Source organism: Salmo trutta, chromosome 20 (assembly GCF_901001165.1).
Source record: "Salmo trutta chromosome 20, fSalTru1.1, whole genome shotgun sequence".
NCBI classification, from domain to species: domain Eukaryota; kingdom Metazoa; phylum Chordata; class Actinopteri; order Salmoniformes; family Salmonidae; genus Salmo; species Salmo trutta.
Genome location: NC_042976.1, coordinates 47968209 through 47985612, shown reverse-complemented (window position 1 = coordinate 47985612; position 17404 = coordinate 47968209).

Here is a 17404-nt window from a genome sequence, read left to right as displayed (position 1 = left end):
CACAGATGCTCAAATCTAAGGTCATTAAACCTTTAAACATAATTTACTGAAGTGTTATGAATAATTATTTTCCTCACAATTGAAATTCCTTTCATTTAAATTGAATAACACCAATGAAACTTTGTATTTAGACACACCAAATTATCAATGGAATCTTCAAATTTCCGATATGCTAGAAGGGTGTGATTTGCTAATACTATTTAATATAGAACTGATTTTCAAGGCAGGAACACCAATGACATAACACTTAGGGAAACATTATATTTTTATAAAGTAGGTATTTTAATAACATTCTTTGTTTTTACTGATCTATACCGTAAATTAAATACTTTTGTTTACTTTCTAGCGTTCAAAATAATAGATATCTCTAAATCCCCAAAACATGTCACTACAATCACTACCAATTTGCTTTCCCTAAGTACTTTAAAGATTTCACAAACATAAAGCTGTTACAGTATAAATAACTTGCAATATGTTTTATCATTGATAAACAGTTTATTCTAAACAAAAATATGTATTATGTGTAACTATGTCATTTTAAAGTGTTTTCATGTTTGCAAAGGCAAGGGATGTAAATGACACGGCAATTCAAGAATGATACAAAATATTTTAAAAACAAGACAATGCCATGCTTGAGTCCGCTTGATTCTCCTGCCAATAGACACATTCCCTCTTGAGTAACCCGAGTCACTCCAACGCATTAGCAAGGGTGCTATCAGCCTTTCAATCACATAAGCGGTTGATACTCAGATTTCTATCACGCCGAGGGCTCTCTCAAATGAGCAACGCTATCTGACTTGCTCTTCGCCAAAAGTTAAAATAGATGCCTGTTAATAAGGCCACAGGGAGGGAGAGAGAACGGAGCATTTTGCAATTTAGCTGAATCATGGCCAGGCCAGTCATTTCATGTCATCTCCAGTCGAGCCAGGCTAAGCTAAACTAGACCCCCCCTCTCTCCAGGCTAGCCATGCTAAATAGCTTATAGCGCAAGCTTGTTATCTCCTGGATAGCCAGTGATTATATGTAGATGAGTTGGCAGGGGGTCCCTATTTGTTGAGCATGATTAGCAGATTGCTATTTTAGTCAGCTTGACACTGCTTGAGATCTGCTGGATCTGTTCTTCTTATGCTTAATCTGCATCTTAATACTGTGGAGGGTTTTTAGTATTTTGCATCTGGGAGTAAGTGTGAATTAAACTGAGACATCCCTGTATGGCCAACCAGGGAATCGGTATCACATTCAAAACAAAACTCCCAAAGTATGCTAACTAGCCTACTGAAACTATGGCTGTGATAGGCTGAGGTGACATTACTACAGGTCTCAGAGCAGGTGACCCCACCACACAATGTCTATAGCACTCACTTGTCAACCATCTCATATATGTTAGTGTTACATAAGGTAAGGGCTACATATAGCAAATACAAACACAACAGTATGCTGGATGTACACACAGCAGAGGTTCCAGGAAAAGTGGAGTTGGATAGCATTTTTGACCAGGGGTTAATTGGAAGGGAAATTTACTTTTCTCCCACTCACCATCCACTGTCCAACATACAACCATTTTAACCATGTATATGACAATGGTATCTTTGTTTTCATGGAACTCTTTTGAACAGCGACATGAACACTTTTCCTTCAATGTCGGAACGGTTTGTTCTGAGGTAGAACAAATTGGCACCAGAAGAGGCGCAGAGTAACCGTGGCAACAGCAACATGTTTCATATTCCTTGGGATTAGGCAATGGGTAGAGATAGTTGCTCTATATGCAGCCACAGCCCCATTGAATGAACACACAGGCTCTAACATTAACTACCTAGAGATACACAAAGTGAATCGTAATGCTTGTGGACGTACATTAAGTGTGACACTGACTTTCAATGTGTTCACATGTGGCATCGCATGAACAATGTGGAAGTATTTGCAGTAAATGTATTTCATAAAATGCAATAGTAGGTAAAATATTGATGATTGGAGTTGCCTTCACAATAAATAATATTTAATTTTATTTGAGTACATGTGAGTTCATGAGATGCTTTTATAGAGTAAGTGGACTGTAAAAATACTTTAAGAAAAACAGTAAATGCTCACAAAGAAGTGGACAATAAATGTTATGACTCTGGGTTTTGATACACACAGTGATTTACAGTTCATAGTGTAGTCATGGTTCAAGGTTGTTTACCTTTGCTCCCTGGATGCACAGCAAATCTAAGTGTGGGATTAAGTGTTTATTGGAGTGCACAAGAAGACAAAATAAGAGGAAATGGTGATGGCAGAAAAAGCTAACATGCGGTACGGAGCTGAGTAGCTGACATTTACACATGGCAAGCAGATTAATTTGACAGGAGTAGTCTTTAATGTGAGGTGATTGCCTTCTTTAAGGAACTGTATATTTGTTTTACTGCACAAAATATACCATCTCTCTCTCTCTCTTATTGCACAATAAAGTCTTGGTGATCCATGATCCATGGTGAGCCAGTGTATCAAATTAGCATTCAGCCAACAATGCATTGCTTATTGTCTATAGCATCTCTATAGCTATGGTATGACATGGGAAAATTCCCATGCACTTACCATATGGACAGAATTCATTTTTGCTTGCTGGCAATAACAAGGGTATGTATTTTATTCACATGTAAATTGACTTCTTTCTTCCCCCCAGTAGTTCAGTAACAATCTCTAGAAATTATAACTCTCTTTGGAAGACACAGTATAGCTTAACTGTGTAATAATGAGAGTAAGAAAATAGCATTTGTTATGAATTCTTAAAAAGCAGTGGGAGCGAATCATGGGGTGTAATCTTTCCAAATGAGACAATCATTAAAAGCCTCCGACACAAATAAAAAATGGTGTGATAGACACCCTACATCTAGTTGTACTTGATCATGCCCTACGCAGGGAGCTTACTTACTTTAACCATCTTTAGCCACTGGGACTTCAGGTAATTTCCGAATCAGTTTCATTTGAAGCACCCTTAATTGATTTCCCTGGACACACGTTGCCCCAAACTTACATTTAATTCTGAAGACCAATTACATACATTTTCACTATCATTGCTACTTTTGTTCTTTCAAGCCTACTGGCACACTCAAGAGAGAGAAGGAAATGCTAAATATGAACTAGTAGAGCAATGGATTTGTTAATTTCCCTCAGTAAATGAAGAAGACTGAAATAACCCAAGTATGGGTTAAGCGTAACAATTACATTTCCTTTTACTTTCAAGTTTAAGCCCTATTTGACACAGCAATCAGTTGAAATCCCAGTAATTTACTGTTGGGCTTTTTAAACAATTCAAGGCAGCACTGACATTTACACGTTTATGTTCACTCCAGTTCGTCCCTTCTCTCCTTTAAGGGCTGTATTCAATCTGTACCGCTGAAGCATTTTAGACTGCACGAAAGAAATTAAATTTCCGATTGAGCCGACATATGCAGCGTTTACCACGAATGATGTCTCCGCTAATGCTGGAACATTGCCTTTAAATGTCAGTCATACTGTAACGTCGAACTTCCTCGATACGGTTTTAATAGAGACCTAAATGTAGTCCTGAATACTTTTATTGTTTACCTGTTGAGGAGGCCATGTGCATTTACATGGCCTGATGTTGTTTTTTTTTTACCTCGGGCACTGCATTACAGTTTGGATCTAGACATAGTTAACGTGTTGGCCGTCAAATGATCCCCATTTTTATGCGTTTGTGGATGAGGTGATTTACAGAGGGTATACAAACATATATAATGATGCAGCTTACGGAGTGGGTAATAGAGGTGTTTTTTATATCTTACGGTGTTGTTGATTGTAAAAGTGATGTAGCACTCTATAAAAAAATGGAACGCATTTCACAGTGTGTGTGATTGCAATAGAAGGCCTTTCCTTACCATTATGAACCAATCTCATTTTGCCATTGTAATGGCATAAAACCCATGAACCCATATCATGGACGCCTAATATTTCAATGCAGATGAACGTACCGGTGACATTATAGGCTAATAAACACAATCATGGAAGCACATGTGATTTAGGCCCTACAGTGGTGGGACCATGGAAAAAGTCCCTATCTGTCACGACCGTTGTATAAATAATTGGACCAAGGCGCAGCATGAGTAGAGTTCCACATTTTAATAATAGTGAAACTTCCAAAACAACAAAGATATAACGATCGTAAAAAATGTAACGCACATAGGCACTCATACAAAACAAAACCCCACATCGCAGGTGGGAAAAGGAACACACTAAGTATGATCCCCGATTAGAGGCAATGATTATCAGCTGCCTCCAATTGGGAACCCTACACATATACCAACATAGAAATATACTATCTAGAAACCCCCTAGTCACACTCTGACCTATTACACCACAGAGAACCCCGAGGGCCCAACCTAACCCCCCCAAAGGTGCGGACTCTGACTGCAAAACCTGAAACTAGATGGGGAGGGTTAGGGTGGGCAACTAGCATCGGTGGCGGCTCCGGTGCGGGACGTAGCACCCGCTCAGACCGCGGATCCGGCCATTGAACCAGGCTGAACGCCGTGCCCGGACTGGGCACCGGCGCAGAGGAAAGCTCTGGCCATGGAGCGGGACTGGACGCCGTGCCTGGACTGAGCACCGACGCAGAGGAAGTCGGGACTGGAGCGGGACTGGACGCCGTGCCCGGACTGGGCACTGGCGCAGAGGAAGGCTCCGGCCATGGAGCGAGACTGGACGCCGTGCCCAGACTGAGCACCGGCACAGAGGAAGGCTCCGGCCATGGAGCGGGACTGGACACTGTGCCCGGACTGGGCACCGGCGCAGAAGAAGGATCCGGCCATGGAGCGGGACTGGATGCCATGCCCGGACTGAGCACTGGTGCAGAGGAAGGCTCCGGCCATGGAGCGTGACTGGAGGCCGTGCCCGGACTGAGCACCTGCGCAGAGGAAGGCTCCGGCCATGGAGCGGGACTGTACGCCATGCCTGGACTGAGCACCGGGGCAGAGGAAGGCTCCGGCCATGGAGCAGGACTGGACGCCGTGCCTGGACTGAGCATCGGCGCAGAAGAAGGCTCCGGCCAGAACACCGTGCCTGGACTGGGCATCGGTGCAGTGGAAGGCTCCGGCCATGGCACCGGCGCAGAAAGCTCCGGGCTGTGGACCGGCGCAGGAAGCTCCAGGCCGTGTACTGTCACTGGAAGCTCCGGGCCGTGGACCGTCACTGGAGGCTCCGGACCGTGGACCGTCACTGGAAGCTCTGGACTATGAACCATCGCTGGAAGCTCTGGACTGTGAACCGTCACAGGACGTACTGGGCTGGGGAGGCGCACTGGAGGCCTGGTGCGTGGAGCCAGCACAGGTTGCACCGGACTGGTGACACACTCTTCAGGGCGAGTGCGGGGATCCGGCACAGGTTGCACCGGACTGATGACACACTCCTCAGGGTGAGTGCGGGGAGCCGGCACAGGACATACCGGGCTGGGAAGGCGCACTCGAGGCTTGGTGCGTGGTGCCGGCACAGGTTGCACCGGACTGATGACACGCTCCTCAGGGTGAGTGCAGGGAGCCAGCACAGGATGTATCGGGCTGGGGAGGCACACTGGAGGCTTGGTGCGTGGAGCCGGCACAGGTTGAACCGGACTGATGACACACTCCTCAGGGCGAGTGCGGGGAGCCGGCACAGGACTACCGGGCTGGGGAGGCGCACTGGAGACCTGGAGCCGGCACAGGTTGCACCGGACTGATGACATGCTCATCAGGGCGAGTGCGGGGAGCCGGCACAGGACGTACCGGGCTGGGAAGACGTACTGGAGGCCTGGTGTGTGGAGCCGGCACAGGTTGAACCAGACTGATGACACACTCTTCAGGGCGCCTGTGCTGCAGAATACACCTAACCAACATCTCTCTCCGATATCCCTCCTCCAACTGCCCCATCGACTCCCAGACAGTCTCTGGCTCTCTCCTCGGCTCGGCCGAACGCCCCTTGTGCCCCCCCCCAAAAAAACATGGAGTTGCCCTTGGGTTGTTTGTGGCCGCGGACCCCGGCGTTGTCGCTGTCCTCCTTTACTCCTCGGCGACTCCCGCCAAGGAAGGGTCTCGCATCCACCTAGTATCTCTTCCCATGTCCAATTCTCCTTCACCTCCTGGGCACGCTGCTTGGTCCTGTAATGGTGGGATATTCTGTCAATATCATCATATAAATAATTGGACCAAGGAGCAGTGTGAGTAGAGTTCAACATTTTAATAATAGTGAATCTTCCAAAACAACAAAGATATAACGATTGTGAAAAATGTTGCGCACATAGGCACTCATACAAAACAAAACAATATCCCACATCGCAGGTAGGAAAAGGAACACACTAAGTATGAACCCCAATTAGAGGCAACGATTATCAGCTGCCTCCAATTGGGAACCATACACATACACCAACATAGAAATATACTATCTAGAAACCCCCCTAGTCACACTCTGACCTATTACACCACAGAGAACCCCCGAGGGCTCTCCACAGTCAGGGCGTGACACTGTCATGGTGTGCTTGGACCATGTTAGTTTGTTGGTGATGTGGACACCAAGGAACTTGAAGCTCTCAACCTGCTCCACTGCAGCCCCATCGATGAGAATGGGGGCGTGCTCTCTCCTCTTTTTCCTGTAGTCCACAATCATCTCCTTTGTCTTGACCACGTTGAGGGAGAGGTTGTTATCCTTGCACCACACTGCCAGGTCTCTGACCTCCTCCCTATAGACTGTCTTGTTGTTGTCGGTGAGGGTCGGTGACTGTCGCATTGTTGCCAGTGTCATCGGCAAATGTAATGATGGTGTTGGAGTAGTGCCTGGCCGTGCAGTCATGAGTGAACAGGAAGTACAGGAGGGGGCTGAGCACGCACCCCTGAGGGGCCCCTATGTTGAGGATCAGCATGGCGGATGTGTTGTTACCTACCCTTACCACCTGGGGGCGGCCCGTTAGGAAGTCCAGGATCCAGTTGCTGAGGGAGGTGTTTAGTCCCATGGTCCTGGATGAGCTTTGAGGGAGGGCACTATGGTGTTGAATGCTGAGCTGTTGTCAACGAATAGCATTCTCACATAGACGTTCCTTCTGTCCAGGTGGGAAAGGGCAGTGTGGAGTGCAATAGAGACTGCATCATCTGTGGATCGGTTGGGGCGGTATGCAAATTGGAGTGGGTCTAGGGTTTCTGGGATGATGGTGTTAATGTGAGCCATGACCAGCCGTTCAAAGCACTTCATGGCTACAGACGTGAGTGCTATGGGTCGGTAGTCATTTAGGCAGGTTATCTTAGTGTTCTTGGGCACAGGCACTGTGGTGGTCTGCTTAACCTGTTGGGGAGAGGGGGCAGTATTTGCACGGCCGGATAAAAAACGTACCCGATTTAATCTGGTTACTACTCCTGCCCAGTAACTAGAATATGCATATACTTGTTTGATTTGGATAGACAACACCCTAAAGTTTCTAAAACTGTTTGAATGGTGTCTGTGAGTATAACAGAACTCATTTGGCAGGCCAAAACCTGAGAAGATTCCAAACAGGAAGTGCTCTCTCTGACCATTTCATGGCCTTCTTGATCATCTCTAACCAAAACAGGGGATCTCTGGCATGACGTGACATTTTCTAACACTCCCATAGGCTCTCAGAAGGTGCCAAAAAGCTGAATGGTGGCTTTGCAGACCATGGCTGAAAAACATTAGCGCATTTTGTAAGTGGTCGATCTGAGAACAATGATACTGGAGGCGCGTGCCCGAGTCGACTCCATGTTTACTTTCTCTCTCTTTGAACGAAAACAACCACTACCGGTCGGAATATTATCGCTTTTTTACGAGAAAAATGGCATAAAAATAGATTTTAACCTCTTGACGGTCGCCTAGGATAGGGGGCGCCACAGCGCATTTTGAAAACAATTCGTGCCCATTTTAAACGGCCTACTACTCAAACTCAGAAGCTAGGATATGCATATAATTAATACTTGTGGATAGAAAACACCCTAACGTTTCTAAAACTGTTTGAATGGTGTCTGTGAGTATAAAAGAACTCATATGGCAGTCAAAACCCCGAGACAGATCGAAACAGGAAGTGGAATTCTGAATTGCGGACTCAACTTCATCACGTTGCCTATTAATCACACCGTGAGCTATGGTTCATGGAGCACTTCCTATTGCTTCCACTAGATGTCCCCAGTCTTTACAAAGTGATTTGAGCCTTCTACTGTGAAAACTGACAGAATGACACGCTGTGGAACATGGTCACACGGAGAGGGCCATCACCATTATGACGCCGGGCGCCCCTAGCTACCCTCCCCTTTCGAAACGTTTTGAAACACAATGCAATCGTCCCCCTCGAATCTTATTGGAGCTCTAGTTGAACCAGGCCCTAAAGATGTATGTTATACAACGTTTGACATGTTTGAACGAACCTAAATAAGAAAAAAATGCATTTTGTTGAAAGAGTAGCCCCGCGCACGTCGGAACTTTTGGTGCAGCCTTCAGAACGCGCTAACAACAACAAGCTAATGGAACATAAAGGATGAACTTTTTCGAACGAAAATACATTTGTTGTGGACCTGGGATTCCTGGAAGTGCCAAAGGATGAAGATAATCAAAGGTAAGGGATTATTGACAATAGTATACAAGACTAGATTTGATATGCGATTGTTCCAAGATGGCGCTGACCTGTAACGGTAGCCTATTTTTCTTAGTATCGCATCCCCTTTCATCGCAAAGTGTGATTACCCAGTAAAGTTATTTTTAAATCTGGCATTACAGGTGTTTTCAAATAGTAATTTAGTAAATTGTAGCGCTGTTTCATCGGATGCATTTGAGGGAAAATAGTTGGTCAACGTTACGCACCGATGTAAAATGCTGTTTTTATATATAAATATGAACTTTATCGAACAAAAGAATGCATTATTGTGTAACATGATGTCCTATGTGTGTCATCTAATGAAGATTGTCAAAGGTTAGTGCTGCATTTGCTGTTTTTTGGTTATTTGTGATGCATGTGGTTGGTCGGAAAATTGCTATGTGGCTACTTTTACGATATACTCCTCTAACATAATCTAATGTTTTGCTTTTACTGTAAAGCCTTTTTGAAATCAGACAACGTGTTTCGATTCAGGAGAGGTGTATCTATAAAACGATATAATTTGAAAAAAAAATTGAAAAAAAAAAACTATAACATTTTGTTATGCTAATGGCGATAGAATTTTTCATACGGGACGGAGGCCGCACAGGGGTTAAACAGCGGTTGACATGCTTCGAAGTACGGTAATGGAATATTTAGAATTTTTTTGTCACGAAACGCGTAAGTCGCGTAACCCTGATTTACCCTTCGGATAGTGTCTTAAATGCACGAACAAAACGCCGCTATTTGGATATAAATATGGATTATTTGGGACCAAACCAACATTTGTTATTGAAGTAGAAGTCCTGGGGGTGCATTCTGACGAAGAACAGCAAAGGTAATAACATTTTTCTTATAGTAAATCTGACTTTGGTGAGGGCTAAACTTGGTGGGTGTCTAAATAGCTAGCCCTGTGATGCCGGGCTATCTACTTAGAATATTGCAAAATGTGCTTTCACCGAAAAGCTATTTTAAAATCGGACATAGCGAGTGCATATAGGAGTTCTGTATCTATAATTCTTAAAATAATTGTTATGTTTTTTGTGAACGTTTGTCGTGAGTAATTTAGTAAATTCACCGGAATGGAGAAGTCTCGTGAACGCGCATCTCAGTCTCACTGTCCCCAGGCTGACCACTTACAAACTATGCTGCTGTACTTTGCCCAGAGAGAGCAGACACCCCATTCCACTTTCTGGCGGCTTTAGAGAGCCAATGGAAGCCTTAGAAAGTGTCACGTCACAGCACAGATGCTGTAATGTCGATAGAGACGCAACAGAAGGACAACAAATTGTCAGACAGGGCACTTCCTGTATGGAATCTTGCCAGGTTTTGGCCTGCCATATAAGTTCTGTTATACTCACAGACACCATTCAAACAGTTTTAGAGACTTTAGAGTGTTTTCTATCCAAATCTACTAATGATATGCATATTGTCGTTTCTGGGCAAGAGTAGTAACCAGATTAAATCGGGTACGTTTTTTATCCGGCCGTGAAAATACTGCCCCCAACAGGTTAACTGACTTGCCTAGTTAAATAAAGGTTAAACATGCCATACAAACACTTAGCAGGTCGTTGTGTGTATAGCAAGCCCATTTGCTTGGCAATGCTATTTTGGTTGTCAATGAAGGCTTTGATGATTTGAATCAGCTGCATAGTGCTAGAGCAAAAACAAAAATGTGCACCCCTTTTAGGTCCCCAGGATCAGGAATGAGAACCGCTGCGGTAGAAAACTCTGTGTCCAAGAATTGATAGGCTGCCTGTATGTCCAGGTAACCTAACCTACAGGAGAGGTTAAGGCCGATAATGTATGCTTTACCTTTGTGGAACCTTCGGTCTGGGGGAGGTAATTTGAGAACGCACAGAAAGTAAACAAAAAAAATACTATTTTGCTGAAAATATCTTTGTGTGTACTTTGATTTATTTATACATGATATATTGCTTTTCAGCAGGAAAAGTTAAGACAATCACTGGAGTACATCTTTAAGAAGGGTTTACTGTCACTCAGTTGTGTTCTGCACAAAGACAGATGACTTCTATTGATGAGGACTGATCTGGACAGCTATCTGGAGTAGATAGCTTGAGTGCTGAGAGAAGTGAGATACTCTCTTTATTATCTTGTAACCTCAGCAAACATTGACAGATTGGATCCATTGCTTTCTTTTGGATTTCTTTGTTTTGAGAAAAAAATAACTGGTCCAGTGGGTTATGATAAAAGGAAATGGTTAATACAGTAGCTATGTTGCTGTGTTAAAAATACACATATCTGAAGGCTTCTTCACTTCCTCCCTTCACACTTCTCATTTTCAGTAAAATAAATTGTTCCAAAATCTGTGATTTTGCTTAGCAGTCATTCCAAAATTATCAGCATTTCTTGTACAAAGACACTACACCACAGTCCTCTAAATCCACTTCCAAGTCAATGTTCAAATTGAGAGGGTGTAATTCACTTCAAACCCCTATTTCAAATCTCAGTTGCCCCTCCAATATACAGCCCTGATATCCCCTGGCTACGAAACAAGTATGGCTATCCGTGTAGTTTCCCTGTGAGGCTGGGCTGTATAGGGGTGGTCAGCATATTGATGGCAGCGGCAGAGGGGGACAGGGCTTGTGAAAGACCCTGCTGCGTGATGAAATTGGCAAGGCATGAGGGGAGAACGCTTAGATTCTCGCCGTCCCTGTGAAAAGTGCAAGGGTCTGGCAACGGGGGAGGAGTGGGCACGCTCGGTTCACTCACACTCCCCACGCCTCCGTTCAATCAGCATCGGTCTGGCACATTGAACATTGTCCTGACACCGGAGTATTAAAGGGGAATGAGTGTGAGCCTGAGAACACTGACAACAGGTTATTTATCTGGAAACTTAACACACACACACATTTAACTGAACATGGAACATAAATTTGGCAGAGCAAAAGGGGGAAGGAAAGAAATGGAGCTTGGGAAGGAAGTAAGGAAGGAAGAAGGGAAGAGAGAAGGGAGGAGATTGTCCTGTTTAGGCATGAGTAAAGCGCACACACATTTACCCTTCAACAGCAGCTGGGTGAGGGGGTGGACATAACTGGATTAAGAATGCATCCCAAATGGTACCCTATAGAATGTGAAATGTCAGAATAAGTGTAGAGAGAATTATTTAATTCAGCTTGTATTTCTTTCATCACATTCCCAGTGGGTCAGAAGTTGACATACACTCAATTAGTATTTGGTAGCATTGCCTTTAAATTGTTTAACTTGGGTGAAACGTTTCCGGTAGCCTTCCACAAGCTTCCCACAATAGGTTAGGTGAATTTTGGCCCATTTCTCCTGACAGAGCTGGTGTGACTGAGTCAGGTTTGTAGGCCTTCTTGCTAGCACACGGTTTTTCAGGTCTGCCCACAAATGTTCTATGGGATTGAAGTTAGGGCATTGTGATGTCCACTCCAATACCTTGACTTTGTTGTCCTTAAGCCATTTTGCCACAACTTTGGAAGTATGCTTGGGGTCATTGTCCATTTGGAAGACACATTTGCGACCATGCTTTAACTTCCTGACTGATGTATTGAGATGTTGTTTCAATATATCCACATAATTTTCTTCCCTCATGATGCCATCTATTTTGTGAAGTGCACCAGTCCCTCCTTCAGCAAAGCACCCCCACAACATGATGCTGCCACCCCCGTGCTTCACGGTTGGGATGGTGTTCTTCGGCTTGCAAGCCTCCCCCTTTTTTCCTCCAAACATAACGATGGTCATTATGGCCAAACAGTTCTATTTTTGTTTCATCAAACCAGAGGACATTTCTCCAAAAAGTACAATTTTTGTCCCCATGTGCAGTTGCAAATCCTAGTTTTTTTTTATTGAGGTTTTGGAGCAGTGGCTTCTTCCTTGCTGAGCGGCCTTTCAGGTTATGTCAATGTAGGACTCGTTTTACTGTGGATATAGATAATTTTGTACTTGTTTCCTCCAGCATCTTCACAAGGTCCTTTGTTGTTGTTCTGGGATTGATTTGCACTTTTCGCACCAAAGTACGTTCATCTTTAGGAGACAGAAAGTGTCTCCTTTCTGAGCGGAATGACGGCTGCGTGGTCCCATGGTGTTTATATTTGCGTACTATTGTTTGTACAGATGAACGTGGTATCTTCAGGTGTTTGGAAATTGCTCCCAAGGATTAACTAGACTTGTGGAGGTCTACAGTTTCTTTTCTGAGGTCTTGGCTGATTTCTTTTGATTTTCCAATTATGTCAAGCAAAGAGGAACTGAGTTTGAAGGTAGGCCTTGAAATACATCCACAGGTACACCTCCAATTGACTCAAATTATGTCAATTAGCCTATCAGAAGCTTCTAAAGCCATGACATCATTTTCTGGAATTTTCCAAGCTGTTTAAAGGCACAGTCAACTTAGTGTATGTAAACTTCTGACCCACTGGAATTGTGATATTGTTAATTATAAGTGAAATAATCTGTTTGTAAACAATTGTTGGAAAAATTACTTGTGTCATGCACAAAGTAGATGTCCTAACCGACTTGCAAAAAACTATAGTTTGTTGACAAGAAATTTGTGGAGTGGTTGAAAAACAAGTTTTACTGACTCCAACCTAAGTGTATGTAAACTTCCGACTTCAACTGTATATATATTTATATATATATATATATTTGGGATGCAGCCTAAGTGTAAAATGTATCCAAATATAAAAATCTGCCCTCAGACCACACATTGTAGTGCAACTCAAGTTTTTTCTTAGGGATATTAATGCTCAAATCTACACCTGGTAGAAATTGGATTACATATTCGTCCAACAAGCTCTGACATGTGCTGCTTGCTCCCTTAGTGAGCTACTTACCATTGATTGCCTGGAGAGGCGGACATGAGAGCTGAGGCCGTTCACTGACTCTGTGGCTGCCCCGTCATGTGTAGCATGCACAGCAAATGCCATTCGACTCGCCAAGTCTAGCTGTGATATAATCGCTGCTCAGCTACATCACAGAAATTGTGTAGTTTCCACCTTTGACCACACTTATTAAGATGACCGAGGCCTTATACCAGTGGAATACTCAATAACCAATGTAATTACGTAAGGGATAAATGCCAATGTTCTGTACATTACCTTGGAAATAATGGACGATGCAGTGGGACAAGGCGGAGCCAAGTTCATTTTTCCAAGGTAATGTACAGAACGGAGGCGTTTACCTTTACGTTTACCCTTTACCACAGTTTCCAAAGAAATCAATATCAATATCAAAGCACACATTTATCAATATCTTTTTTTGTTGTTGACATTTTCAAATGTATATGCAAATTCATACTTAATCACCTTTTGGTTGCTAGAAACGTGAACCAGTCGTTCATTCGATTAGTTCGATATTCATGGACGTGACCCAGACATTTGTTCTTTATGTTCCATTGCCATGCTCAGTGGCAACGTTCCTATCCCTTGCTTGCTGCTAGCTAGCCAACTAGCTACGGCTACACATTCACGACCCCTGCAGCCAGAATAACAGCAAAGTTTATTCAGTTGCGTTTGTTTTAGTTGTTTATTCTGCTTATACCACAGTTGCCCAAGAAAACAATACTATAAGCACACATTTAATTGTAGAAATAAAACATTTTTGTTAATATTTTCATTTATATAAGCATGCATTCAGTTTGATATTTATGAACGAGAACTAGTCATTCATTCTTTATGTTGCGTTGCCATGCTCGCTGGCAACGATCTTATCCCTTGCTTACAGCTAACAGAGTCACGACCTCTGCAGTCAGAATAACAGCAGTGTAGCTGTTTTCTATTGACATTCAGTTGGATACATCCATAACAATGAGCTGATAATGGACGATTTTGCCTGGCATATCTAGAAAAGTTTTCCTTCTCGTCAGGACACTGGACACTGTTCATTATGAGGAGATTGCATTGCATAACAAACACTAAGCTAGAAATGATCTAAATAGTTTGTGGCTTGCACACCTGCCAATATGACAACTGAATTCAAAAATATCAGTTGCTGAAAACAGCTGGTCAAACTAGAAATGTATTTGACAGCATAGCACCACTTGCGTCATGACTGCAACAGTAGGGACCAGCAAAATTCTTATTCATCGCTTACCACGTTAGGTCATCAGTTGCTCCCCCCAAAAAATTATGCTAAAAGAAATAGTTTACTTCGTTGGACCTGTGTTTATCCAATTTCAGTTTGTGTGGTTGTTGGTTTGGCTTTCTGTAACTGTGTATCTAATACAGTTTGCATGTGTAGATGTCCCAATTTATTTTCCAACTGTCCCGTTATCTGGTTTTAATGTCCATTCTAGAATGCCCTTCTAACCAATCAAAAATGAGTATTCAACAATGCTGTGGTTTAACCTGTAATAGACGAGTAAGTAGATGTAGTTATGGTGTATTTCATTATGTTGTGCATACTTATTTTGTATTTGATAGCTAAAGCAGTAGGAAGTACTAGTTACTACCTAGGTACCTGTTATCTGGTACTAGATATAGTAACATACTTGTACAACACCTTTTTTAAAAACTTGTGTTCAGCATAGGGCTGAGAAATGACAGAGATTGTCATAGATTCCTATAGATCCATGGATCACCAGCCTATTTGGGACGCATCACACCCATATGAGCAAAACGATACACCATCAAAAGAATACCACCAGGTCTCTTGCTTTGCACAAGCAAACCCTTGCACATCCCAAATACCCATACCTTAAACATAGGGCCCCGTCCAGTGTGTGTGCGTATGTGTGTCTATCCATGTGTGTCTACAAGGCCTATCCATGTGTGTCTACTACTGTCCCCTCTCACAGCAACTTCATGATGTGCCATTTTGCTGCAACCAGCGCCGTAAACGAGTTTGGCTTAGGCTTGATTCCCCCCTTGGAAATATGAGAAGGAAATCTGACAGGGGAGGCTATTGTGATGAATAGCCTTTTAAAACTATGAAGTACTGTGCCGCCGTTGTTTTTTTCCCCCGTCGCCCGCGTGATGGATTGGTTTTTGGCTGCCGAGCATCAACGCCATTAGCTGGAGGAGCTCTCGAATGCTGGCACGGCATACGTGTGGAGACACATGTTAAAAGAACCAAGAGTTTCCGGGCAGGGTCTGCCTGGAACACAACTGCGCCAGTAATGGGTTTCTTGCTTTGGACCTATTGATATATCGCAGGATCATATGACAACGAACAGACATGCTCATGTATGCTCACTCACCTGAACAAGTTAGATCATACATGCTTGTGTACTGGTAGTCATTAGAAAAACATTGAACCATCCTGCAAGTCTAAATAAGCACTGAAACTCACTAAAGGGGTGAATTCGTCCACCCTGGCCAACATCACATACGTTAATGTAATGCGACACAATGTTTAGCAACAATGTGTTTAGATGAGTCATTGAAAACATTCATTGTGCTTTCTGGTTAGCGTAGCAAAATAATTGCTTATGCAAATGCTTCAGTTAGTTTTCAAATTCACTTCAATCGTATTTAAAACAGAACATGTAACATCATTGGGGGATAGATTCGATCAGATTTACGCTAGCTGACACCTGCTTAGCGGTTGTTTTTGTGGAGGTGGAACTGCATTAGAGCTGTCAAATCGGCACCTTGCAAATCGGCACCAATGGCACACTGCCATTGGATGCAACGAAACCACCCAATTTTATATCCGACAAATCCTATGCAGTTGAGTTAGAAGTTTATGCAACCTCTTTACAAGTTCAAACACTCGAATGCGTGATGTTCTATTGTCTACACCCTGATTAGATTGATAGGCTATAAATCCCCAATCAAATTTAACATGAAAACATACATTAGCCTTTCTATCACTGTTTGAACTTCTAACACAGTAGCCATAATAAGGTGAAGAGGGGTTTGTGACACAAGAACAACCACTCATCTATTTGTCAGCTCATACCGGAATTACACCTCCACCACCAAAACACCCACTAAGCAGATGTCTGCCAACACAGATTAAAGGTTGTGATTGAATCGAGACCTAGGTTTTTCTTCTTTCTCTTCTGTTTAGTCATTCTTACTTAAAGATGTTCTGAAAGCAGAGCTACAGTAACCTGGTTTGACCTGTAAATTAACTAGAAGGACCCACTGGAAAGAATGCCTGGGGCTCAGGTTTAATTTATGGGGTAAGTCAACGTTCAACAACAGCATTCTTTCTGTTCATGGGGATAGGTATTTCAGTATCACACTATGCAGTTTTCTGAAGTGTCAAAGGTTGGGTGCTGTCTCAAAACATCTTTGATATCTCATTATCCCCCAATGTGCATTTTAGTTTTTTTTACAGAAAACCCAATTTCTGTTTGAATCGCTGTTCTACAGTGAAGTTGAATAGATATGAAAGCCTCACGTCTTGTGATTTTGCCACAACTTCAGTGTCTCACTCCAGAAACTCCTGGTTATGAGTTTTGATTGAATACCACCACCGTTCTCCACTAAAAGCTTTATGTGCGCTTAAAAACAATCAATACGTTTGAACATGAGACATCAAAAGTGCAATGCATATGCCACAGATATGAATAGCAACCCATCTCTCTTTTTTTCATGCATTTGTCCTCCATCAATGTACTGTTAATGACTTCAGTTTGGCTTGCAGCCAGATAGCTACCGGCTGATGGGTCTATGATCCCTTTGTAATGAGTGTGGGGTGGGAATTGATGGTGGTAGTGGAGGTAAATGGAAGGTAGCCTTGGAGGCCTAATTGAGAGTGCGAGCTGTGAATACCAGACGGAAACTGCACCTAAGTACAGACAACTGATGACTTCTTTATGTTTCACCTTCATTTTGTGTGTGCATCCATCCACACGAGTGTGTGTGTGCACTTGTATGT